Here is a 25,518-nt window from a genome sequence, read left to right as displayed (position 1 = left end):
CTGAATCAACCCCACCAACACCTTGCTCTTTGACTTCCAGCCTCCAGAATCATGAGAAAATATGTTTCTATTGTTTAACCCGCCCCGGTCTGTGTTATTTAGTTATGGCAGTCCTAGCAAACTAGTACTATGCATATAGAGTGTATATCCAGAAAGGCTCTTGTTTATACCCTTGGTGGTTAGTCATGTACAGACATGGGCTCAGACTCTGCTTAGATCCAAGTTTCACATGATGGCACAAACCGCAAAAATTGTGTGGAACCTGCATTTCAATGCTTCAGCAGGACCTCCTTGTTGCCTTCTTGGCAAATTCACATGAATGTTGTCATCTAAGAAATGTGATTATCACCTGGGAAGGGTGACTAATCCCAGTAATTCTGACCCAGTGTCATTTTTAGGTGAGGATTCTAGGATTTTGTGAAATGCAGTCTTTTTTAAAAGAAAAAGAAAAAATAAAACTTCTGATCCAGAAGTTTCATATTTTACCAAATAAAATTTAAGCCTGCAATTTCATTTTAGGTGGAAAGAATAGAATCCTTGAAAATAAAGTTGTATATTTACATGATTTTACAACTCAAAGGCAATTTTGATTTTAGCATCAAACTTTTTCAGATTTTGGCACATGATAAGAGCAAGTGCTTCAGGACATTTGTTTTATTCTTTATTTTTTTGTTTTCAGTCTTTGTTTGTTTGTTGTTTGGTTTTGTTTTGTTTTTGAGATGGAGTCACACTCTGTAGCCCAGGCTGGTGTGCAGTGACACCATCTTGGCTCATTTGAAACCTCCACCTCCCAAATTCAAGCCATTCTTCTGCCTCATCCTCCTGAGTATCTGGGATTACAGGAGCCTGCTACCACACCAGCTAATTTTTGTATTTTTAGTACAGATGATGTTTCACCATCTTGGCCAGGGTGGTCTCAAACTCCTGACCTCAGGAGATCCACTCACCTCAGCATTCCAAAGTGCTGGGGCTACAGGCATAAGCCACCGTGCCTGGCCTTACTTTATTTTTAAGCTTCTTTATTTTTTTTTAATTTTTCCCCAAGTTTTATTTTAGATTTAGGAGGTATCTGGGCATGTTTGCCATATGGGTAAATTGCATGCTGCTGGGGTTTGGTGTACAAATGATTTCCTCACCTAGGTAGTGAACACAGTACCCGATAGGCAGCTTTTCAATCCTCGCCCTCTAGTCAGCCCTGATGTCTACTGTTCCCCTCTTTGGGTCTACATGTACTTAATTCAACTTTTATTTTAGATTCAGGGGGTACATAGGCAAGCTTGCTACCTGGGTATATTGTATGAGGCTAAGGTTTGGGGTATGAATGGTTATGTCACCTGGGTACTGAGCAATGAATTAATTCTACAGAGCTTCTGACCCAGGTTCATGCTTCAAGAGGCGGTTAATGTTGTCCGAAGTCTCAAATGGCTTATCAGGCCTGAGAAAACGTTCACCTCAGAATCTGTTTTCAGCTTTTCTCTTTTGGAAATTGTCATTAACCTTCCCACCTCACTACCTCATATCCCTTCATACCTTTCATCTAACTACCAACTAGATTATTTATAAGGTTTGCTGAATTTCAAAAAATTTTATATTTATTGTTACACACCCATCTCTATAGACTTTATTCCCAATGAGCTGTGAATGCAGTTGGCATGGTAAGGCATGTGGTGTTATTTACCATTTTTCACATACAGTAATGCCATCTGATGGTTTAATCACTATGAAAACCGTGGTTCATAGGCTTATGAAGGAGGGTTAACTTGGGCTGCCTCCTAAAGGATGATAATTTACAGAGGTAGAAGAAAGAGGACCAGGTGTGGTGGCTCATGCCTGTAATCCTAGCACTTTGGGAAGTTGAGGAAAGTGAATCACTTGAGGTCATGAGTTCAAGACCAGCCTGGCCAACATGAAACCCCTCTCTCCTAAAAGTACAATAATTAGCCAGGCATGGTGGTGCATGCCTGTAATCCCAGCAAGTTGGGAGTCCGAGGCAGGAGAATCACTTGAACCTGAGAGGTAGAGGTTGCAGGGAGCAGAGATTGCACCCCTGCACTCCAGCCTAGGCAACATAGTGAGACTCTGTCTCAAAAAAAAAAAAAAAAAAAAAAAAAAAAAAAAAAAAAAAAAAAAAAAAAAAAAAGAAAAGGAAAAAGAAGAGAGACTATTTTAAGCAAGGAAGAGACATTGAGCAAAATCAGATGGTATTGTGCTGGTTGAGTATCTGTTATCAGAAATATTTGGGGCCAGCAGTGTGTCAGATTTTAGATTTTTTCAAATTTTGGAATATATGCAAACACCTAATGGGGTATCTTAGGAAACAAACCCAAGTCTGAACATGAAATTCATTTGTTTCATATATACCTTATACACATAGCCTGGAGGTAATTTTGTACAATATTTTAAAATAATTTTGTGCATGAAACGAAGTTTTGACTGTGTTGACTGTGACTCATCACATGAGGTCAGGTGTGGAATTTTCCACTTGTGGCATCATGTTGGAACTCAAAAATTTTGGATTTTGGAGCGTCGTGGAATTTAGATTATCAGATTAGAGATATTACCTGTATTTTAATAATTTGCTTGTACATTCATCTCCTTATTGGAGCATTGTGAGACCATTAGGCTGTAGTGCAATGGTGCCCTCTCAGCTCACTGCAACCTCCACCTCCTGGGTTCAAGCAATTCTCTTGCCTTAGCCTCCTGAGTATCTGGGGCTACAGGTGCGCACCACCACACCCAGCTAATTTTCGTATTTTTTAGTAAAGATGGGATTTCACCATGTTGGCCAGGATGGTCTCAATCTCTTGACCTCGTGATCCGCCTGCCTCGGCCTCCCAAAGTGCTGGGATTACAGGCATGAGCCACCGTGCCCAGGCTGACAAGTAGATCTTATTCATCTTTTTACACCTGTTGCCCAGCACCGTGCCTGCAATGTGGTGGTGATATATTACATCTCAATAACCGGCAGGACTCGGGGATTCTCAGCTGACTTCACTCAACTCAGAAACACAACTCATGCTGGCTTATGCAAAAATAAAATTTTAAAGGGATGAAATTATTGGCTTGTGAAATTTGGAAGCTTGTGGCATGTCAGCTTCAGGTATATCTAGATCAAAGGACCCCAACAATGCCTCTTCATCTTTTAGTTCTGCATTTTTCTCTGCTGGATTCCTCCCCAAACAGAATTATTCCAGAGAGTAGTCTCTCTTCCTCTCTCTCCTTATATAAATATTTATTAACAAACCACAGGATCAAGTTAGAGACATTGTCCCTCTTTAAATACAACAAAGAGCATTTGCTAAAAACGATGTTATCTTATATAATCACTGCACAATAACCAAAATCATAAAATTCAATGCTCTTATCAAATCCACAGTTTATGTTTCATTCCATAAGTTGTTCCAATAATGGCTTTTGTGGCTATGCCACTCCCACCAACCCAGAATCATGCATTATATTTACTTGATATGTTGTTCTATAATTTGGAAGTCTTTCTCTGTTTTTTTTTTTTTTTTTTTTTTTTTTTTTTTTTTTTTTTTTTTTTTTTTTTTTTTTGATCTTGACATGTTTGAAGCATACAGACCAGTTGTTTTGGAAAATATCCCTCTATTTGAGTTTGTGTAATGTTTTTGCATGCATTTTTACAGGCATAACATTTAATCCTTTGGAAGGTGACAGCTTTTTCACTAGACACTGATTATGAGATGGCTCTAAGCCTCTGCCTTCCATGAACCCGTGGAGATAGTCTTTGGAAAAAGCCTATCCAGCTTTCTGTGTCAACTGGCTCATAGTTTCATGAGGCTCATTGGCCAAGACTTTATGGGTTTTCAAGCCCATGTGACTCTTCAGATCTACCTTCAAACCACAGTCCACTTTAAGTCATCTTTCAGCAAGGTGTGTCTCCATGAGTCTTCTTTCTTGGGGTCATTTTTTCAAGATTTGTTCAGGAAGGCAGCCTTCCTGCAAAAACGTAAATGCCCCTGGTTTCCTTCAGCTCACCATGCACATGCAAGCCATTTCCACTGCCCCATATTCTAACTGGTCTGAATTTATTTCATGCCCTCTAATCCATTCCAGTAACAAAGCTTTTACTCACAAGCTGCCCTTATTTCCACCAATTGTGGTTGGAGTTCTGGAGCAATTCTCTATTAAATCAAATTAGTTTTATTCACTGAGCCTCAAGTATTCTCATCTATAAACAGGATATAAGAAGAGTGCCTATTTCATAGCTTGTTGTGAAGACTAAATTTGAATTAAAATTAAGTCAAGCATTTAGTACAATGCCTGATACAGGGCCAATACTCAAGTCATTTTCTGTTTCTTAAGCTATGTATTTATATAGGCCTATGTATATCTCTGTTTTTCAATATGGGTAAATTCCACCCTTTCCATTGCAAAGATCTTTATGCATGGTTCTTTCCAGAATGGCACTGGAGAAAAAGCATGATGCAGCAGATATCCAGTTATGTAGGCCCCTTATGCATTGGTGATTTGTATGACATCAGAATATGAGTTAATTGAGGGCAGAAATATTTGTCTGTTTTGGTCACTATTGTAACTTCAGCACCAGGAATAGTTTTGGAACATGTAGTAGACAGTCAATATTTATTTAAATTACAAACCCCTACTTGGTAGCCCTGGAGGTTGATTTTTAAATTAGATAAGGTTGGAGCATTCAGCTAGTTCCAAGTATAGTTCAAATCTACATCTGATAAATTTCTTTCAGCTGCTCTAGAGAAACAAGGTGGAAAAGATGCTCTCAGCGGCGGACCAGTGGTGCGTTAACTAAGTACTCAAATTTGAGCTGAAAAGTGAGTGTTAAGGGAATAGCAGTGAACTAAACCTTGGCAAATTCAGTCCCATGGGCTCCTTGATCTGCCTGTCACTTATGATGGTAGTTATACCTGACCTGACGTCGAGTTATTGTGTTTCTCCACTCAGACTTTTTGCAAATGTAACCCCCAATATCTTTGTAATATCCTTACGTGGTGGGTGTTCACAGCTTCATCTTTTCAGATACAGTCAGGAAGGCTGAGAAACAATCTATTCAGAATTGGCTTTTCCCCTCTTTAAAGGCTGAAAGACTTTCTTTGGGGGGTTAAATTTTCTCAGCTCTACACATTGAGCACATAAAAAGAGAATAGCAATTCTATTAGATTTGGTAACCTTCTGTTTGGGGGTATATTACATGTTTTACATAAGAACCTTATTTAACCCTCTCAACAATTCTAAAATGGTACTATTGGCCATTTTACAGAAGAGGAAACTGAGAGTCAGAGAGTTTTAATAACTTACTTGTGAGCACCCATATGTGCCTGTCTATGCCTGGAACCACGACACAAAAATACCCTGCACAGGAGACTCTATCTACAAAGCTTGATTCAATATGTGCTTTTGCACTGGGGATCCCTTCCCTACCGTCTACACTCCTCCAAAGTCTCGAAAGACCAAGAAGAATTAGGCTGTTTTTATATCACACCAGAGCTTGCTAAAAGCTTCACCATTCCTTTTTCTCCATGTTGATGAAATGAGACATTAGACAGCACATGGGCCAGGAAGTGTTGCAATATTGGATTCTAAACAAATATTCGTGGAATGCTTGAGCAGCCATGTGAATGAATCCTTCCAGGCAACTCTGAGCAGGGCTACTGAGATGTGGAAACTGAACTGTAACTGGGATGAGTGACCACCAGCTCCACCCTGTGACCACTCAGCTCCAAGCAGAAGATAATGACTTTCAATCGGAATGTAGATACGAAGATGAAAGCCCCTTTTTCAACATCCCAACTCTTTAGCCAATCACCTTGGCTTTAGGGCCATCCTTTGAACTCCTTTCATAATCCAGCAGGAGAGAAACTATAGGTCGGCTCTGAGCAAGACTGTCTTTCATTATTGCTTAATAACCCTCCAGGGGTCTCTTGGTATATTATATCCCTGTACTGTTGGATTTCCTTTCTAGGGATATAGAAGGGGAAATCAGGCTTTGACATAAATAAATGGAGACCTGATATTCCTGGGAGAAGAGGATGCTGTCCCAAGGATCCATGTGGGCTGCACCAACATCTTCTTTGTTTGACATGTAAGTTGTTCCTGGTAAATTACTGCGCTCTCATAGCAGATGGGTCAAAGTACATTCATTCATTGTTTCTTCGCATACATCGAGGCATGGCTACTTTATGAGGCATGGACGTGGGAGTAAAACTAGACTAGGACGGCCTGCAGCTGCATTGCCACAAAACGGTGCCTGAGCTACCTCCAGGTGTTTAAACCCACATCCTTGCTTTTGGGCTTTAACCTACTGAAGACATTTTACAATCTCAGCTTCCTTCACTGACACTTTGTAGATGATTCCTTGGGAATGCACTATGAGCTGATGTCTCGTTTAGAAGTTTCCTCTTTCCAAAAACCATGTCCCACCTTTCCCCAGAGACTTGGGTTATCCACGGCAGAAATTTGGGGTGATGTGTCTTGCTTAACAGGTCTCAGGTCTGAGGTTCTACACTGCAGTGTATATGTGCTGACCTATTCTTTAAAATTGAGATTTAAGCAAGTATCAAGGGAAATAATGCGGGAAAAATTACAAACATTTATTGAGCACTCACTCTGTGCCAGGCACTGTACCTGACACATATCGTCGTCATTTATCTATTTTTCTAACAGATGATGTGAGTCCTATAATTTTCCCGATTTCAGACATAGAGAAACTGGGGCTCAGAAAGCTTGTTGACTTATGAAAACTACACGATATGTAATTGTCGATGTTGGGACTTGAGCCCAGATTCATGGATGATATAGATATGTTTATTAACATCCAGGTAAACATGGAAAACATCAGACACATATACACATACACACACACACATGCTCATTTTTAGTTACAAGTTAAATATCAGATACTGATCTAGGTCAGTAGTTGTACCAAATTAATTACAATAGCTTACATTTATGGATGACCTGCCTGGTACTTTTAATTTATTATCTCATTCAAACGCTCACAACAATACCGAGAGGACATAGTTATTATCCTCTTTTTACAGATGAAAAATATTGAAGTTTAGGGATGTCATAGCTCTTGCCTGTTTGGGCAAGCTCTCCCCTTCTGGTTACAAGATGGTGGCCAGGCTCACTAAGCTTTCCATCTTTAACATTCTAAGGCCAGTAGAGAGGCCTTCTCTTCATGGTATTTCTGGCAGATGTCCTCTGATTGGATAGAATTTGAACACATGCCTACGGTTGAACCAACCATTGCAGCTGGAGGATGGAATATGCTAATTGGCCATCTATTAGGTAATGAGGGCTAGGAAGGGAAACTCAGAATGCTGTCACCAGAGGAGGAAATGGATGCTGTCCACTATTGCATGACTTGTCCTACAGAAAAACCCACCATAGATTTCAGAAGGGGCTTCCACTCACTTTGCCTCACTAAACCTAGGTCTGTGTGATTTAGATGAACCAGGAAATTGCTTCAGTGTAAACCTAGCCTTGTTGGAATTCTTGTCAGCTCTAGTTTCCATAGTTTTGAAGTCAGAAGCACCACTCTATTTCTGATACTTTCAATAGCCAACCCTTGAAATTAAATTCAAGCTGGAGGTTTGCAACTGGAACCTCAAAATTTCTTTCCTTGTCAAAAACTTGAATGTGGAGCCAGTCAGGGCTAGATATAGCTCAAGGCTCTATTGGTTAGCCATATTGCTACAATAATGCCACATAACAAATTACCACCACTAATGGCTGACAACAATAAACATGTATTTTTGCTTATAAGTCTATAAGTTAGCTGGACAGGTCTGCCAAATGAAGCTTTCTTCAGTATTTGTGGTCACCTGCAGTTGACAAGGTGGTTTTGTTGATCTTGTTTAGCTGGACTTTCTTACTTATCTAGGGCCTTGGCTGAGACCACTGAGCAGACTCAGCCACTTGTCTCATCCTCCAGGAAGATAGCCCAGAATCGTTCACACAAACAAATCAGGGAGATGAGAGACAATGGGTTGAGTTCGCTACTATCCCATTGGCTAAAGTGAGGCCAAGACTAGAGTCAGCGTGAGTAGACGGTAGCATGGAAAATTGGGTCACTAGATGCCATCAATCTTCCATAGGTTCCAAATGTATTCTTTTTTAAAATTGTTAATTTTTGTGGGTACATAGTAGGTGTATATATTTATGAGGTATGTGAGATATTTTGATACAGCCATGCAATGCCTGATAATCACATCAGGGCAAATGGGATATCCATTGCCACAAGCATCTATTCTTTGTGTTATAAATAATCCAATTATGCTCTTTTACTTATCTTAAAATGTACAATTAAATTATTCTTGACTGTAGTCACTCAGTTGTCCTATCAAATACTAAATCTTATTCCTTCTTTTTTTTTTTTTTTTTTTTTTGAGACGGAGTCTTGCTCTGTCACCCAGGCTGGAGCGCAATGGCACGCTTTCAGCTCACAGCAACCTTTGCCTCCCAGGTTTGAGCAATTCTCCTGCCTCAGCCTCCCAAGGCTAGGATTACAGATGCATGCCACAATGCCTGGCTAATTTTTGTACTTTCAAGTAGAGACCAGGTTTCACCATGTTGTTCAGGCTGGTCTCAAACCCCTGACCTCGTGATTTGCCCGCCTCAGCCTCCCAAAGTGTTGGGATTACAGACGTGAGCCACCGTGCCAGGCTCCTTCTATCTATTTTTTGTACCCATGAACCATGCCCATCTCCCCACCCCCGGCCAACACACACACCACCACCACGACCCTTCCCAGCCTCTGGTAACCATCATTCTATTCTCTATCTCCATAAGTTCGATTGTTTTAATTTTTAGCTCCCACAAAGAAGGGAGAGCATGTGAAGTTTTTCTTTCTGTGCCTGGCTTATTTCACTTAACATAATGACTTCCAGTTCCATCCATGCTGTTGCAAATGAAAGGTTCTCATTCTTTTTCATGGCTGAATAGTACTCCATTATGTATATGTACCACATTTTCTTTATCCATTCATCTGTTGATGGACACTTAGGTTGCTTCCAAATCTTAGCTATTGTAAACAGTGCTGTAACAATCATGGGAGTGCAGATGTCTCTTTTATATGCTGTTTTCCCTTCTTTTGGGTAACCAAATGTGTTCTTTTAGTTTCCCAATAGGAGGCAATCAGATAGTGAGAATTATGCCACAAATGGCAGGAAAACTGAACACATTCACTTCTAGTCCCTGGCTCTGGCCTCATCAACACCAAATGCAAGGAATACAAAACCAGAGGCCCCCATCCTCATGTTTGAGCATTCATTGAATGAGTGCTTCTTGATGATCTTGGAGCTGGGAGACAGCAATCACAGTGTTCCTGTCCCCAAAGAGCTTTGTCCTGTGGGGAGACAGGCCTGGAAGTCAATGGTCACAACTTAGGTTCTTAAGTGCTGGGTGCAGAGATAGGGGTGCAGGGCCACAGAAGCCCAGAGAGGGCAATTTCTCCATGAATATGAATTACAAAACAGCCACGATTCCTCCCCCTGCCCCTGATGGGGGCCAGGGATCTCCAGGCCCATCTGACCAAGCTATGAGCATTTCTTCCCTCCTCCTTCTGTCCTCATCCTGCCTCCTGTTTCTTAGAAACCTTGCTCAGAGGAGGCTCAGCTTCTTCCAGATACTGATCAGTTGCTATTCATGTTTTCCAAGAGATCAGTTCCACATATGGCTGCCGAATCCTTCTCCTGCCTCCTCTCCTCACCGTGAGCTGGGAGTCACGGTGAAGTGAGCCCCAGCCCACGATGATAAAGCAGACGCGAAGCCTGCCTCTGCTTAGCTCAAGAAGGCTGGCCTTCTTTAGCACAGTGCACTCAAGACCTACTCTAAACCTGTGCCAGATGTTTTGCATATACAGTCATGTGTCCCTTGACAACAGGGATACATTGTAAGAAATGCATTGCTAGGCAATTTGGTTGTAGTGTGAATTCCTACATGGACTAGCCTACTACACACCTAGACTGTAACGGTATAGCACATTGCTACTAGGCTACAAACCTGATCAGCACGTTTCTATACCAAATGCTATAAACAATTGTAACACAGTGGTATTTGTGCATCCAATAGAAAAAGTACAGTAAAAATACAGTATTATAATCTTATGAGACCACTGTCGTCTATGTGGTCCATCATTGACCTAAATGTCTTTATGTGGCATACGACTGTACTATGTTATATAATTTTTCCTCTCCATAGCCACCTGAAGCTGATATTCTTGTGAAACACATTACACAGATTGAGACACTGGGGGTGAGAAAGGTGAAGAGACTTACGTTCCCTAGTTCATAAGTTCATACAATTAGAAAGTGACAGGGCTAGGATTTGGACACGTGGCAACGCCTAAGGCTTAACCACAATACCCAGCTCCCTCTCTAAGCAATGTCCACTCCGTTTGTCTGCTCTCCCTTCAAATCCTAGCCACAATTTGGGTTTAGGTCTGCTCAAGCTACAATACAAACGAATTCTTCTGCATGAGCCCAAGAGAGGAAAGTGGAGAGACTGGAGTTTGGACAAACTGGTTTGAGAAAAGCCCAGCCAATGCTCCCTTTAAGTTGGCTTTTTCTCACTTCCCTAAATCTCTAAATCCTGCCAGGAACCCAGTCCTTCTCTCCGCTCCTGGGAGCCTCCACCCAGGGAAAACAGGAGGTCAGAGTGTGGGCAATAGGCCAGCAAAATCAGCTAGAAACAGCTCTTTCTTTTCTGCCAGTGACGGGTCCACACCCTGGATGCATAAATCCTTTATTTTATTTTTATTATTATTACAGCTCAGGGTCTAGCATGGGCCATAAACGGATTTAAGAGGCTGCTAGAGTATAGAATTTAATATAGTTAGCATGATTAAATAGTGGCACAGCAAATCCACTTGGGGAAGTCCGGACCCCACCATCCCTCTTCCCATCTCCTCTCACCTCCTTTCTGATTCTTCAAATTCTCCTGGCAAACATTGCCTAGGGGGCAGCCCCTCTCTCCCAAAGGCAAAGGGTAGGGGAATTAAACAGAGTGGCAAGAAGGCCAAGGAGGGTGGGCTGAGTCACATTTCCCTGGGTACCTGCAGCCCTGGTGGAGAGGGCATTGGGCAAATGATCAATTAGGCACACAGGATGGGACAGAGCTTTCTAGATAAACATGGGTTTTATCAACCTATAACAAATACCGCTTTCACTTACCTACTGGCTCCTTCTCCGGGCTCCTGGGAAGAGACAGAAAGGTAGGCAAAAGAAAGGCCCAGGGGACAGGGGAGGGATAATCGGTGATGGGGCCACTTGGGGCAGAAGAAGCGGAAGTTTCTCAGGGAAGCGAGGCTCAGAAAGCCAAAAATCATGCTGCAGGAAGAGGGGCTGGTGTTTTCCCCTGCAAACTTATCGTCATTCAGAATTATCTTCTTATTTTTATTGCCCAGAGGGAGGAGAGCTCGCTGGTCCTGTGCACTTTATTGATTCCTTGTGCCGATGGTCCCTGACTTACAATGGTTTGATTTACAATTTTTCAACTTCAGAAAGGGTTTATCCGGGTATTAAGTGCATTTTTGACTTAACAACATTTTCATCGTATGATGAACTTATCCGAACGTGACCTAAGCATAAGTCGAGGAGCATCTGTATATGTTTTGCATATGTCTCCCTGGGTTCAAGTCCATCTGTTATGACACCATTATATATTTTAACACATGCTTAGCTAGTGTCAATTACATGAAAGGCATAATCCTGGATGCTTGGGATGTGGTGTTGAACGAGACAGCCATGACCTCTGTTTTTAGCAGCTTAGACTCTGAGGTGGAAACATAATGACTAAGCACATAACAAAAAATGACAGCTAATACAGAGTGCTTATTAGACGCCAAGTGTTTTCTAAAGGCTTTACCTCTAGAAATTCACTTACACTTCACAAAAACCCTAACAGAGGAGAGTACCACTGTTAGCTGCATTTTACAGATAAGAAACTAATATGTGAGAAAAACAATGTTTTAAAAAATTATTATAAGTTCCGGGGTACATGTGCAGGATGTGCAGGCTTGTTACATAAGGTGCATGTGAGCCATGGTGGTTTGCTGCACCTATCAACCCATCACCTAGCTAGGTGTTAAGCCCAGCATGCATTAGCTCTTTTCTCTAATGCTATTCCCCATCACCACCCTCCCCAGACAGGCCCCAGTGTGTATTATTCCCCTTTCTGTGTCCATGTGTTCTCATTGTTCAGCTCCCACTTGTAAGTGGGAACACGTGGTGTTTGGTTTTTTTGTTCCTGCATTAGTTTGCTAAGGATAATGGTAAAATAACTTCTGATAGTGGTCAGTGCTATGAAAGAAATAAAACAGAGTGATGGGATGGAGAGAGGGAATTTCAGTGGTCAGTGGTCAGGGCTGGCCTCATGGAGGATTTGGCCACAGAGGAGGCAGCTGTGAGGGGAGCTGGACGTAGGGGGAATGGCACGTGCCAAGGCCCTGGGGTAGGAACAAAGGCTGGTGCCAATGAGGACCAGAGAAGAAGCTGGGTGGAATGGAGAGGCAGAAAGAGGGGGAGGATGAGGTAGGAGGGTAGGCAGGGGCCAGCTCCTGCAAGGCTTTCATGATACGGGAGAGTTTGGGTTTTATTCTAAGACTTTTTGTTTGTTTTGAGACAGGGTCTCATCTGTCACCGGGGCTTGAGTGCAGTGGTGCAATCCCAGCTCCTTGCAGCTTTGAGCTCCTGACCTCAAGTAATCTTCCCAATGCTTTCAGTCTCCCAAAGCATTGAGATTTCAGGCATGAGCCATGGTGCCTAACCTTTGGAGGGTGGTAAGCAGGATCAGGACATGAGCTAAGGCTTCATTTTTGCTCAGCGGCAGGTAGCTCAGGCATCCTTGGGGGCTAGATGGGACCACTAGGTGGAAGGATGGTGATGGCAGTGGTGGTGCTGTGGGGAGAGGGGGTTAATGGGGTCCAGGAATCTCTTAGAGTCTCTGTAGTGTGGTTTGCAGCAGAAGACAAGGGTCCCACTCTCAGCTTGCTTTGAGCTCCTGAAGAACTTTAGCAATTCCTTTCACTCTCTGCACCTCTCAACCTCAGTTTCCCCATATATAAAATTACAGATTTGGACTAGTTATTGCCAAGGGACTATTCAGGTCTCACCCTCAGGGGATGGGGCTGTGTCGAAGCCATGAGACCTGAAGTGGGGTGGGGGCTGAGGATTGGGGATGAGGCTAGAGATGGGCTTTTCCTTTGTCTGCTCCAAACCCACATGTCTTCTTTCCTCCTGAACTGGTAGTTTCTAGTCGGAGTGGGACCTGTGGAATCAAGAGGTTCTCTCCAGGCTAACCTCACCATGCCAGTGGGGAATGATCTCTAATCATGACCACACAATTCCTTCTGCCAGGCTGGGCAGGGGCAGCCCGCCTCCAAGTGTACCCATGTGTGTGGCCACATTAAAGGATACACAAGGGTCTGAGGTTGATGTGTGTGGGACCCTAGGATGATGCAGTGACCGTGTGAATCCTGAATGAATGGATCTGAATGCGACCTTCAGGGTGTGCATGCATCCAAGTGTAGGCATGAACTAATGTCTGTGACTCAGGGGGAAGACTTGTAATTGTGAATGTGGCTGGTTTGGGACAGAGTATGTGGAAGTGTGTGACTGCACATGCACAACTGTGCACACAGTGATGAGCGCAGGTGAGCTATTGCATGTATGAGCAATTTAATGTGTGTATATGCCTGGCCTTGGTTGTGACATGTGTGCCTGACATTGAAGGGGGAGATATATTGGGGGTTGGGGGAAGTGTGTGGTTGTGTGTGGGGGTGGACAACTGGGAGTGTAAGTGTGACTGCTTGTGAGTATGTGTGTAACTGAACTGATGTGCATTTATGTACAGCTGTGAGCCTGTGGATGGTTGTAGGTGAGCAGGATTGTGTGTCTGAATTGATGTGAGTCTGTGGGTGTGTGCCTTTGCATGAGGATATGCGTGAGAGTATGTGACCAAAGAGTTGTAGGTTTGTGGGTTTGCCTATTGTGTGAGGCTGAGTGTGAGAGTATACATGTGGGTTTATGCATGTGAAAGATGCAGTGTGTTTCTGTGACGTGCTGTTGAACATGCCTAGGAGAACGGCAATGGGTTTGTGATCAGGCTATGTGTGTATGTGGGTGTATACATGTGTGACTGTGTATGGCTTTGAATACTGGAATGTGCATGTGACTGTGTCTATGCATGTATGAATTCATATATTAATATATACATGTATTTGTATATATATGTATAGTATATACATTTATATGAATGCGTGATGAATATGGTGGCAGCTATGTGTGACAAAATTGCTGAACCTAGACGCATGGTGGGTGGCTGCCTGACATGCTTGTGTGTGTGTGTGAGACAGAAATGCTGCACCTGTGTATGAAGTGGGTGGCCGTACATGGCTGTGTGTACTCTAAGTGACTCCCAAGTGGTTGGGTCTGGGGCATCTCACTGCTTGACCTCTTGGGGACAGAGGGCTGAGGTGGTGGTGTCAGTAAGGGGCTCGGCCACCTGAACAGGTAAACCAGCTTCCTCCCAGCCCCCCTAGTGTCATAGGTCGCTGAGGCCAGGTCATTGCTGCTGCTTTCAGCATGTGGCTGGTGGCTGGCAGAGGATGGGCTCAGCAGTCCATGTCTTTACCTAGCCCAGGAAAGATTTGCTGCAAGCAGCTGTCTCTAATCGTGCCAGCCCTGGAGCTCTCACCCTGGTATCTACAGAGCAGCAGAAGCAAACCCTCCCTGGAGTCCACCAGATCAACGAACCCTGGGGGACAAGGTCAAAGACTGTCTTGGGCAAGGGACTTGTGGGCAGCCAGACTGGCTCATCTGATCTCCTTTAATCAACTTCCAGCAAGTACACATGATTAGGATTTAGAGTCAACTCCCCTGTCCCTCTGAACTGGGGAGGGGGGGCACGAGGTGTGTGCAGGAGGAGCGTGTGCACAACTGGGATATGGGTGCTCTGAGGGTCAGTAGGTGGGTTGTGCTTATCACCTACTCACGCCCTTCACCTATAGAGGAAGTAACTGTGCCTCTATGCTGCAAGGGGGTGCATTTCTGCCTGCGTCCATGCCGCAGCATGGATCTTGCACCTGACATTTCCAACCTGCCAAGGGTGTAGGGGCTTTCCCTGAGCACTTGGGGACAGGGATGAAGTTTCACTGACAACACCGTCCTCTCCAATTCCCAGGCACCTTTTTCCCAGTTCCCAGGAAGTGGCTGTGGAATTTGCTTCCAAATATAGACTCTGGGTGGCCCAGGCTGCTGCAGACAGATCCTTCGGCCTCCCAGGCAGAATGGCAGAACAGTGACTTTCTTCCAGGGGGCCCAGGCCCACAGGCCTCTGCTTGGAGCTGCTGGTAAAAATAATAATCATAAAAATAGCCAATAAAAAGCAGGGGGGCACTGAGCATTAGGTATGAGCCCAGAAAACCATCTGACCCGAAGTGATATTTGGATGGTGGTTTTCCCACCCTCTACACACACACACAGACACACACACACACACACACCCTTCCACAATGACACACAGGCTCACACAAGCTCACACCACACACATGCACAAGACCCCTTGTACCACGGGCTCACAGGTGTTTTCACATAAGGAGGTCCACAGAAAAAGTGCATAGGTAATAATTTTTGAAATGCCCCCACTCAAGGAAGCACATATAAGGGCACAGGCACACACAACTAACACAACAGCAGAGAGACACGCAGAGCTGCCCCTCAAATGACACCATCCTTTAGAAAGACTCTAGGACAATGCCATATTCAGCCACACAGAAAGCAGACACACAGTCCACTTCTGCAGCTGGGCAGCCTGCAACGTCTGGTTCTGTAGGAGATGGAGATTGGGCGCAGGGCAGGAATGCCATAGGACTGGCCCTTGTCTGTAAGATTCAGTCTCCTGGGTCCTGGGCACTCACCAGTACTCACCCATGGGGACCAGGAACCAGGACGTCGGGCTTTTGTGGGAGCTGTTGCTAGCGAGCAGGGCAGGCTGAGAAATCTGGGAGGAACTGCAAACCCTGAGCCTGATGTCTGCTAGCATGAGGGTGGCCTGGGTTTAGGGGTAGCCGAGGATCCTGGAGATGCGGCAGGATCACCTGAGGGTGCCTCAGAGGGGATGCATTCAGCGTGGAGGTGGAAAGACTCGGGCACTAGAAGAATGACTCCCGGAGCAGGGACGACAGCGGTGGAGGAGGGTGGAGGGAACCGAAGGGAGGGAAGTGACAGAGTGGGGATCCCTTGCACCTCCCTTTGAGGCGCTACTCAAGGGCTTTGGATCTCAGAGCCCCTCACCTTCTAAAGAAGTGATTTTCTTCCTAACTTGCACGTGTGGCAGCCAGCGCTGCGCCCAGAGCAAATAGGCGGTGGGAAGAGCCTGAAACAGGGGGAAGCGAAGGGAGCGCCTGGGGAGGCTGCAGGAGGGGCGCCAGCAGCAGGTCCCTCTGGGTCCCAAGTCTGGAGCCCCTATGAGGTCTGGGACTTTCCTGTCACCACTGGGGGCTTGAGGCGGGGGGACTCCACCGGCTCCTGGGAGCGCCGCAGAGCAAAGATAGGCGAAGGGCCGCGCGTGGCGCGCGCTGTCCCGGCGCGAGAACGCAGTGCCTGGGAGGCGAAGGCCTGGAGCAGGGAGGCCAGGCGGCCGTGTCGGACTGCGAACTCCACGCTGCACCCGGGCGCCCTCCGCAGGCTGAGGCCGCGCCGCTGGAGCAAGCCGGGGCACAGCCTCCACGTGCACTCGGGAACTGCTGGGAATCCTTCAAACGCTCCACCTGAAGGCGCGGGAGAGTGGGGAAAGGGAAGGAGCTGAGTGCATTTCCCGAAGAGGCTGTATGACCTCGGGCAAGTCCTCACCCACTCAGAGCCTAATTATTTGCTTCAAAAAAATGGAGCAGGGCACATCTCTCCCTGGCTCCATCCCACCCACCCATCTTCCTCTCTCAAAGCCAGCGGACAGTGTGTACTGGCTTTGAGGCCAAGACGAATGTGGGCCAGGATTTGGAAACAGAATAGTGAGATTTGGAAAGGAGAACATCAGCATCTTTCTGTCCTCCCTCCCATCCTGCTTAATGCCAGCGAATGTGGGCTGTTTGCCCCCAGGCTCTCTTCTGGGGCCTCTGCTTCCTCGTGGGAGTGGGGAGAAAAGCCTGAGACATCAGAAATGATCTGAGCCTTCACTCCCCAACACAAGGAGCAGTTGCCCCCGGTCTCCAACTAAACGTGCTTTTCGATGCTGAAAAAGTGCCCTTTGCACTCCCCCAATCCAGTCCGGTTCTCCTTCCTGCCTTGATGGAGAAACTCTGTCTCATAAAAGCCTGGACTCCGGCGTCAGATGGCCAACTCCGGTGGGTTCAAATCCACCAGATTTGGATGCACCAGAGTGGGGCGGTGACCAGAGCTCCAGAAACTTCTTCTGTAAGGTTGAGAAGAATGGAGCTGCCTTCTCAGAGCAATTCAGAGCTAAACGTGTGATCAAAACCAGGTTTCGTTGGCTCTTTCCTGGCCTGTCATAAAGGTTAGCTATGATTGCACCTCAAATACTAACAGATTTGTAAGCCTAAAATACCCACATTGCTCTCTTGGTGACTGTGTAGACACAGTAGGACTCTACTGAAAATATTAATGTGAAATGCTGGGAAGGGAAGGAAACAGGCGGCCTTGGGTTAGGAGCAGGAATCTCTGTAGGCTGCCTGGGCTCTCAGAAGGGAAAGCAATGGGTGGAGGCACTGCAGAGCCAGCCAGCGGCTTTGAGGGACATTCACTGTCCCATTGGAAATAGGGGAGAGAAGTTGAATTTTGTCTTTCCGGAGAAGTTGGGAGGAAGATGGGGTTGGCAGCAGAATGGAGCAAAGCTGAGAGGGGACCCAGAGGAGGAGTTGCTCCCATCCCACCCTCAGAGACCTCGGTTGGCACCCTGGGTCTGGACCCTTTCTCTCTGTCACCCTTTCTCTCCTTACTGCCTACGTTGCTGCCAGACCCTACAGGCTCAGTGCCTCAGAAGAAAACCAGCCTGTATCGTCCACTGTCCACGCCAAAATAAAAAGATCCACTCCCTCCTCCCCTCAATACAGATTCAAGAAGAAAGCAGTGCCACCAGAAATATTATTTTAATGTTATTTCAATTACATCCGCAATTGCAATTTTTTTTTCTAAAGAGGAGAATAAATTATTATTTTCACTCCATTAGCCCTTGCAGACATTAATGCCACAATTTTGAATGCTCAGACTTTTCTCCTTCTGTTTGGGAGAAATGACCCCGGGTAAAGAAAAGCATTGCCTGGACTGCTCGGGAGCCTCCCATGCAGATAGGGGTGGTTAACAGATGTGAAGAGATTAATCGATACATAAAGTCCCAGGTTTCTGGCTGAGATGTTTGGGCTGCGGGTTTCGATTCAGATACATCATAGGCTGTACATGCTAGGCTTTGGGTTCAGAATTCTGAATTCAAAGACAGGGCTTTTGCTCAAGACCTGAACCCAGCTGGTACTAAACCTCCATTTTCTCCCCTGTTTAAAAAAGGGGGCAGTTTTAAAATCCATGCTCTCTTGGACCCATTTAAGGAGGCTCCAGAAAGTCAAGAGCGATAGGCAGAAATGCTTTTCAGGCCTCAGACCGCGAAGCAAATTGCGCAAATGTCCTCAGGGCACCCCCTTGTTGAGGGCATTCGGTGGGACTTCCAGGTTGCCATGGTGACCAGGAAATTCAGGGTCCTTTCGGAAACAATAGGAACTTTTCCACCAGGAACTTCGGCCAATCGCTGGCCACAGAGAGCCTCTGTCAGCTGTGTCACTCCAGTCTGTTTTGGGTGTGATTTGGGTGAGGGAGCAAGGTGTCTGGGGTCCCTGCTTCCGGACCCTACTGTTAGGATGTCACCAAAGGCCAGAAACTCAGCACCAGGGAGCCACAGGAGACTGGCTGGAGAGGAAGAAAAATTAGAGGTCTCGACCAAGCAATTGTTTCGGTGACAGATCCTTCCAGATTGGGGTTTGGCCGCCCTCATCACCCCCACCCCCACCCACCTCCCTTCACCTCCTCAAGGTCATTACTAGAGTTTTCACTCACAGTTCCAGGCAGGGTGGCCGCCTCCACTCCCTCCCATGTATGCCAGAGCTCTGCAACTGGGACCCGTAGGGTCCTCTCTCAAGAACGTCTCTCCGCAAAGGAAAGCCAGGGAGGATATAGAGATCAGTTGTGCTGATTAAACTGGCTATTTCAGAGCCAACACAACAGCATTTCAGCTTCTCTTGACCCAGCTAGGCCCAAGTCTGAAAGCCTGATCAGATCTTAGAAATTTTGTAAATCAATGGCCTGGAAGATTTTGGCCATTGCTTGAAGGTTGCCTGAATTACTGGGTTGATTTGGAAGACATCAAGATGAGTTTTCATAAAGAGTTTAATTATCATCACAATTGCTGTCTCCTTTGTTTTCTTTGTCGCTACAAATTCTGAATCTCTGCAGCATAGACTTGGAGACAGACCCACACCCCTTCTCCTTAAATAAAGCGCTTTATGAAACATCAGATCGAATTCTCTCCAGTGGGGACGCCTTGCTCTGTGAGGCCTGGCTGGCTGGAAAGAGGCCCTCAGGCAGCCAGAACTGGAGTTGAAGTTGCATCTCTGGTTTTGTCTCTGGCCCTTTGAGCGAGCTTAACACGTGTGGATTTAATTTCCCTTTCTTTCTTGCTTCCTTTTCTTTTCCCCCACCCCCACCTTGTGAGGAAACAAGAAAAATAGTCTGCTCTGTCGACAGCGCGACACCGTTCCATTTGCCAAAGAAAATTTGTCTTTCCAGAGTCCCAGAGAGCAGCGGGATCCCAGGTTTCCAATGAACCCTTCAATTGAGGGAAGAGGTATCCAGACAGGCCCCCACCTTCACCCCAGACCTAGAGATATTAGTCTGAGTCTCTCTCTTACAGGGTTACAGACTTGGAATGTCCTAGGTTTCTCTTCCCTACCCCAAACATTTTAGGAGGCCTATCAGTGGGTTTGACCTACGGAGATGGTTGGAGTTCTCAGGCTCCATGTGACCCTGGGGGGCTCCAAGTTCTCCCAGCTGCGACCCTCACCTTTCTAGGCTGGGCACTACCCACATTGGAGGAGATGAGAACAGTGGCATCCTTGTGTCCGGGCACCACTCGCTTCCACCTTTCTGCTCTTTGAAGTGTGTAAATTTCTAGCATTGGGATCCTTCTCAGCTGGGCCTTGAAATGATGTCCCCCTTCCAGTTCTCATTTCATTACCCTGAACAGGAAAACAAAAACAAAAACAAAAAACCCTCCCCCCTTCCACCACCACCAAAAAACCTCACCCTCCAAACTTGGAAAGTAAAGAGGAAGAGTATCATCTAAGCACATGAAGCAACGCTAACATGAATGAGCAGAGCAGCAATAATCATTTTTGGTGGAAATATTGGAGGACAACATTGGATACTCGATAATAATCATAGCAGCCAGTATTCTTCCCACATACTTCCGGACAAAAGGAGGGAAACCGAATAAAACATTGAGAAGAGACATACTGTGGTCCTGGAAAAAATATAAGGGAGCCAGATCTAACAGGGTGAGAGGGGAAGTGACCCCCTTGAGAAACCAGGGAATGTCCCACCCTCAGACCGACCCTTTATTTTGCAAATTGAGCTGGTCAAAGTTTCGTTTGCCATCATTTCTATTGTTTTAATTCGTATTCATTTTCCCAGCCCCATCCGGGCTTCTATTTTTCCGTCACCCCCACGATCCCAAGTCGCCACCAGGTCTGTTGGGGACTTATCGGGAAAGAAATAGAAAGGGATGTATTTTAAAGCGAGTTCTCTTTTGAGAGGAAAACAAGGGGTAGTTCTGGATGTGTCTTTCTTAAAAACGGAAGGAGAAAGTGAAGAAAAAAAATTAACAGCCATCGGCCCCTTCGGTTTTGGTTTTAACTTTTTAAACAAGAACCTCTGCTATCCTGTTGCGGTATTAAAATCAGGGCAGGAATTTAATCAAAATATTAAAAATGAGAAAACTACACTCCGGGAGAAAACCCAGCTGGGAGCACGTTCGGGAAAGCGACGTTTCTTCGAAGGGAGGAAGAGAGGATGCGCGCTGTAGCCGGCTCCGGAGCTCATTGACCAGACGATTAGGGAAAAGAACCAGGATTCTCAAATCTAGTTGCGGTCGCTCGTCTCTCCTTTACTTTGTTGGTGGCGCGGGCTCCGGAGCGTCTGGGAAAGCCAGTCTGTGACGCTGGACTTGGAGAATCCTTGTAAAGCCGGTCCAGGTGGCTGCAGGGCCCGCGGTCCGGGATGCCAGAGAAAGGAACCACACGGAAAAGAACTCGCTACGCTCGGAGCTTCGCCTTTCCCTTCCAGCCCCCGCGGGGCCTAGGCCTCGGCTTCCGGCCCACCTCGGTACAGAGGTCAAGTAGAAACTCATCTCATCCCACGAGGGTTTGGGAGAAGGATTTCGGTTTGCGTTCTTGGCATCTGGAAGCAAACGCTGCACCGAACGAGCCTCGGCTTTGGGGAAAGATCGTTATTAACAGCTTGGGAAACGAAAGCGAAGCTCGCGGCAGCCACTCCAGCCTGGCGGAGAGGAAGGACGCGGGTGGTGCTCTCTGGAAGCAATGGGGTCTGCGGTCCAGGTGGCCGGGAAGCTCGTGGCCGGCGCTGGAAGCTGCCCGCTCTCCCCGCGGGCCTGACCTTGGCTCCCGCACCAGCTCTGCCGGCCGGCTGCCTCCCTGCACATTTTGCTGCCGTTCCAGTCCGGAGCTGACCAGGCCTGGAGCCAGGCCATGCTTCGGAAAGCCCTGGGGGCTGGGGACGCACAAAACCCAGGGTCGAACTCTGAAGCTGGGGACAAGTCCAAATTCAGACGTCCAGCTCCCTCGGGACCCTTCGGCGGGGAACTTACCCTTCTGGAAGGCCGGACGCTCGCCGGTTCCGTGCTAGGCAGGCCTAGCTCTTCTCTCGGCGCCGCCAGGGGCGTCTACGCCGTACGTTTGCAACTGAAGCCAGTGAGTTTCCAGCGGTGTGCAGAAGCTTGCGAGTAACCACCACTGGGCTGCTTAGAAATTACGCCCATTGATCAGACTAAAAATAATAGTCATTATTACAAAACAAAACAGAGTGCCTCGGCGGGCCCTAGTGCTATAATTATTCTCTGCAGAAATCACCCCTCTCCACTCCCACCCCTACTCCACCACCCACTCGCACCCCGCCCCTGCCGGGCCACTCTGGGACGAATTGCATTCTTGGACCGCTCTCTCAGCAAGGCACATTACGGAGAACTCTGTCTCATTTCCCCTTCACGATAACCCAGTAATTATTTCTATGCAAATCGGCAAGAGGGCACTGAGTTATCGTGTCCCAAAGTTAACCAGCTAGAGCGGCGCCTCAATATTCGTTTGCCAAGAGCTCCTCCGTGGGGGATTTTTTTTTTTTTTTAATAATAAGGATCTTCAGCCCTCCGAACAACTCGATTTCCTTCTAATAGAGGTCTAAGGTGGACTCCCACCTCGCTTCGTGAAGAGTGACCTCCTCTCCCCCTTGCTAAGAAAGTCGATCTTGGCTCTATTTGTGTCTTATGTTCACCACCCTCATTTCTCCGGAGAAAGGTGGGTTAGTTTATGTCTTTTTTTATTCCCGAAGCGGAGAGGTCCGGGACTTGTGGCTGCGCAGACCCAGCACCGATAGGCAAAGACGGAGAGAAATTAACCTCCCGCCGCTGCCCCCCAGCCAAGCGTGACAGCGCGCGGCCCGGTTGCGTGACTCGTGACGTCTCCAAGTCCTATAGGTGCAGCGGCTGGTGAGATAGTCGCTATCGCCTGGTTGCCTCTTTATTTTATTGGGGTATGCCTGGTAATAAACAGTAATATTTAATTTGTCCGAGACCACAAACCAACTTCGAGCTGGGAGGTAGGTGCTCTTCTTGACAGACATTAGAAGAAGATCCGGCCTAAAGAGGTCTCTTTGAGGGGTCCTTTTCAAAGTCTTCACCTGAACCTTCCTCTCCATCGAGGCGCACCCGTGGCTTTTGCGCTAGAAAGAAGAGGTGGGATATTTGGAGGTGAGTTTTGCCCTGGAGGACTAAGGGGGAAAAATGTTTCTCTTTGCACTTGGCCTGTCCCTGCTCCTTGGCTTTTCACCCCGTCTTGGTCTTGCTGCATCTTCCCTCACTGTGCGGCTACTTTTCATGACCAAAATAAGAATGGCTTCGTGTGTCACCTGGCAAGAATGGATTATCTCTAATAGTTTAAAAATCCCCATTTTGCTTGGTAGACCAGACCATCTGTGCTCAATGAACTAAGCAAATCTGGCTGGGCTATTACCTGGGAGAGTCCAGATTTTTCCTCTCTGTAGGGGCCTGAAGATTATTTATGGGAATTAATTTTATCCCCAAATCTCTGAGAACTTAAAGGGATTGGGGAGGTCTTTCTGGATTTCCCTTCCCCTCTACCAGAGATGTAGCGGTTCAGCCGCATCCCGATGCCATGTTTGTTTTTTTTGTCTTCCACCTAGGGCCGCCTTGTTAGCAAGCCCAAAGGCCTCCCGGCTGACCTGGACGGTGACGGTGTTTTCACAAATAAATAAGTCGCCCTGGCAAAGATCTGTTTGCAAACAAACCTGGAAGGTGGAGTGAGCACTGTAGCAAAGGAGAGTTGGTGTTCTCCCTGGTTGCCCCACATTTGGGGTTAGACATTCCGCTTTGGCATTTTGCAGCGATGGCCTGGCCTGGGATTTAGCAGAGCAGCCACAGAGGGTTACACAGCTGCTGATCTCAGGGCAATTCTCCTCCCTCCATCCCTTTCTCCAGACCTTGGCTTACACGGCCAAGTCTCTTATCAGAACCCTAGAAAAATCAGGATGATGGGGATACAGTAAGGATGGGAAACAGAACAGGACCCCTGACATTTTCTACAAGTACCAATATTTGGTGTCCCAATCTGGATCTGCTCAGACTGAGACCTACTGACTGTGTTTATGCTTTTATTGACCTCTTCAACTCACCCTCAAAAAAGTACATTTCAGAGAGGGAAAGGGGCAAGGAGAGGAGACCAGTGGAGATGAAAACCCCAGCCAGTCCCCAATCACTGTTTGATTATTTTAATAAAACTGGGCACTGCCTTGTGTACACCTGGAGCAGGGGAGGTCTGGTGGCCTCACTGGTGGGGGGTGGGAGCCCACAGCGATTCCGTGGCATCTTTGATCTCAGCCCCCATCCCAATGCACCTTCACCCTGCCTTTACCCCAGAGTCGCTGAGAGTAGGGGTGATGAGTAGGGGGTGGAGGGGAGATGTCAGGAAGGCGAGCGCGGGCCAGGCAGGGTCAGGCAGCGCTCCTTCTCGAGGTCAGCTTTGGAGAGAATGTATGCAAGGCTGCGAAGGCCCGCAGGGTGTGTGTGTGTGTGTGTGTGTGTGTGTGTGTGTGTGTGTGTGTACGCGCGCGCGCACGACTAGACTCGGTTCTCTGCACCGCCAGCGTCACGGAGATTACTTCCCGGTTAGAAGCCGACCGCATTTGAAATGATTTGTGCAGGAGTTTTTGCAGCCACCGCTTGCTCAGAGAAGCAGAGATGGATGGAGGTTGGGAAAGGGGTAGAGAGGAGGGAGTTATTGCAGGTCTGGGTTTGAGAGTCGTATTGTGATTTGAGTGTTCGGGAAATCTAGTGGAAAAGTTTGGGGGGGAAGGGAGGACAGAAGGGTGGGAGGGAGAGAGAAGGGGGAGGGAGGCAGAGTGCAGTGGGAGCTAGTTGGATACGCGATTTCAGTATTTGTGAGCATCGAGGCAACCCAACGTCACTGTGCTCAGCTGAGTTGGCTTGTATTTCAGAGAGACTAGAGAGAGAGAGAGAGAGAGAGAGAGAGAGAGAGTGAGAGAGAGGGAGAGAGAGAGACTCTCTTACCTCGAATTCGGGAACTTTAATCTTGAAAGCTGCGCTCAGAAAGGACTTCGACCATTCACCGGGCTCCCAACTTACCCTCCCTGGGGGTGTAAGGGAGGAGCGGGGCACTGAGATTACCTGGTTGCGGGTGCTCTTGGAGGCTATTTTGTGTTCTTTGGCGCCTGCCAACTTGGAAGTATTTAGGGAGAGCAAGCGCACAGCGGAGGAGGTGTGTGTTGGAGGTGGGCAGTCGCCGCGGAGGCTCCAGCGTGGGTGCGCCCTAGTAGGCAGTAGTAGCCGCTATTCTGGGCAAACAGTAAACCCCGCAGGAAGCCCGAAACCACCATGCCTGCACCCCCGCCTCGCCGCGGGCTTCCCTGCTAGGAGCAGCAGAGGATGTGGTGAATGCACCGGCTTCACCGAGCGAGGTAACCCACCCAGCAGATGGCCCGGGAGGCTCAGGAGGGAGCTCGTCGGCCGAGTCGGCTGGGGCGGCGGGAATGGCGGATTCCAGTCTGGCTGTGCATTCATACAGCGCGGCTCGCAGAGATTTTGCGCAGCTCGGAGCTCCCCAGCGAATGGAGTCCGGGAGGCTGCCGCAGCTTGCGGAGTGGCTTTGAGGTTTGCAGAAAACACGGCCTGGTTCTGTCACACCGCACGGTGTTC

At 47.1% G+C, this 25,518-nt stretch overlaps 1 protein-coding gene and 1 long non-coding RNA gene across 3 annotated transcripts in view; one reads left to right on the top strand and one right to left on the bottom strand.

Moving 5' to 3' along the window:
- Nucleotides 1-18,084: 18,084 nt before the first annotated feature.
- Nucleotides 18,085-24,962, bottom strand: LOC119471379. The gene is made up of 2 exons (XR_005200422.1): nt 24,874-24,962; nt 18,085-23,009 (listed from the first exon to the last, which is right to left on the bottom strand). It is a non-coding gene; the product is annotated as an uncharacterized LOC119471379 (long non-coding RNA).
- The window catches only part of TBX5 (T-box transcription factor 5), a 52,854-nt gene continuing 49,769 nt past the window's right edge, over nt 22,434-25,518 (top strand). The window contains exon 1 of one of the 2 annotated variants that reach the window (XM_017529518.2): nt 22,434-23,037. The gene's annotated coding sequence lies outside the window, so the exon portion shown is untranslated. Of the gene's footprint in view, nt 23,038-24,897; nt 25,281-25,518 lie in introns of those variants that run through there. The other variant, XM_017529517.2, reaches the window with a different exon arrangement.

Source organism: Cebus imitator, unplaced genomic scaffold (assembly GCF_001604975.1).
Source record: "Cebus imitator isolate Cc_AM_T3 unplaced genomic scaffold, Cebus_imitator-1.0 Scaffold59, whole genome shotgun sequence".
Lineage (NCBI taxonomy): Eukaryota > Metazoa > Chordata > Mammalia > Primates > Cebidae > Cebus > Cebus imitator.
The sequence above is the reverse complement of the archived record's forward strand: the minus strand, read 5'-3'. Positions and strand labels throughout refer to the sequence as shown.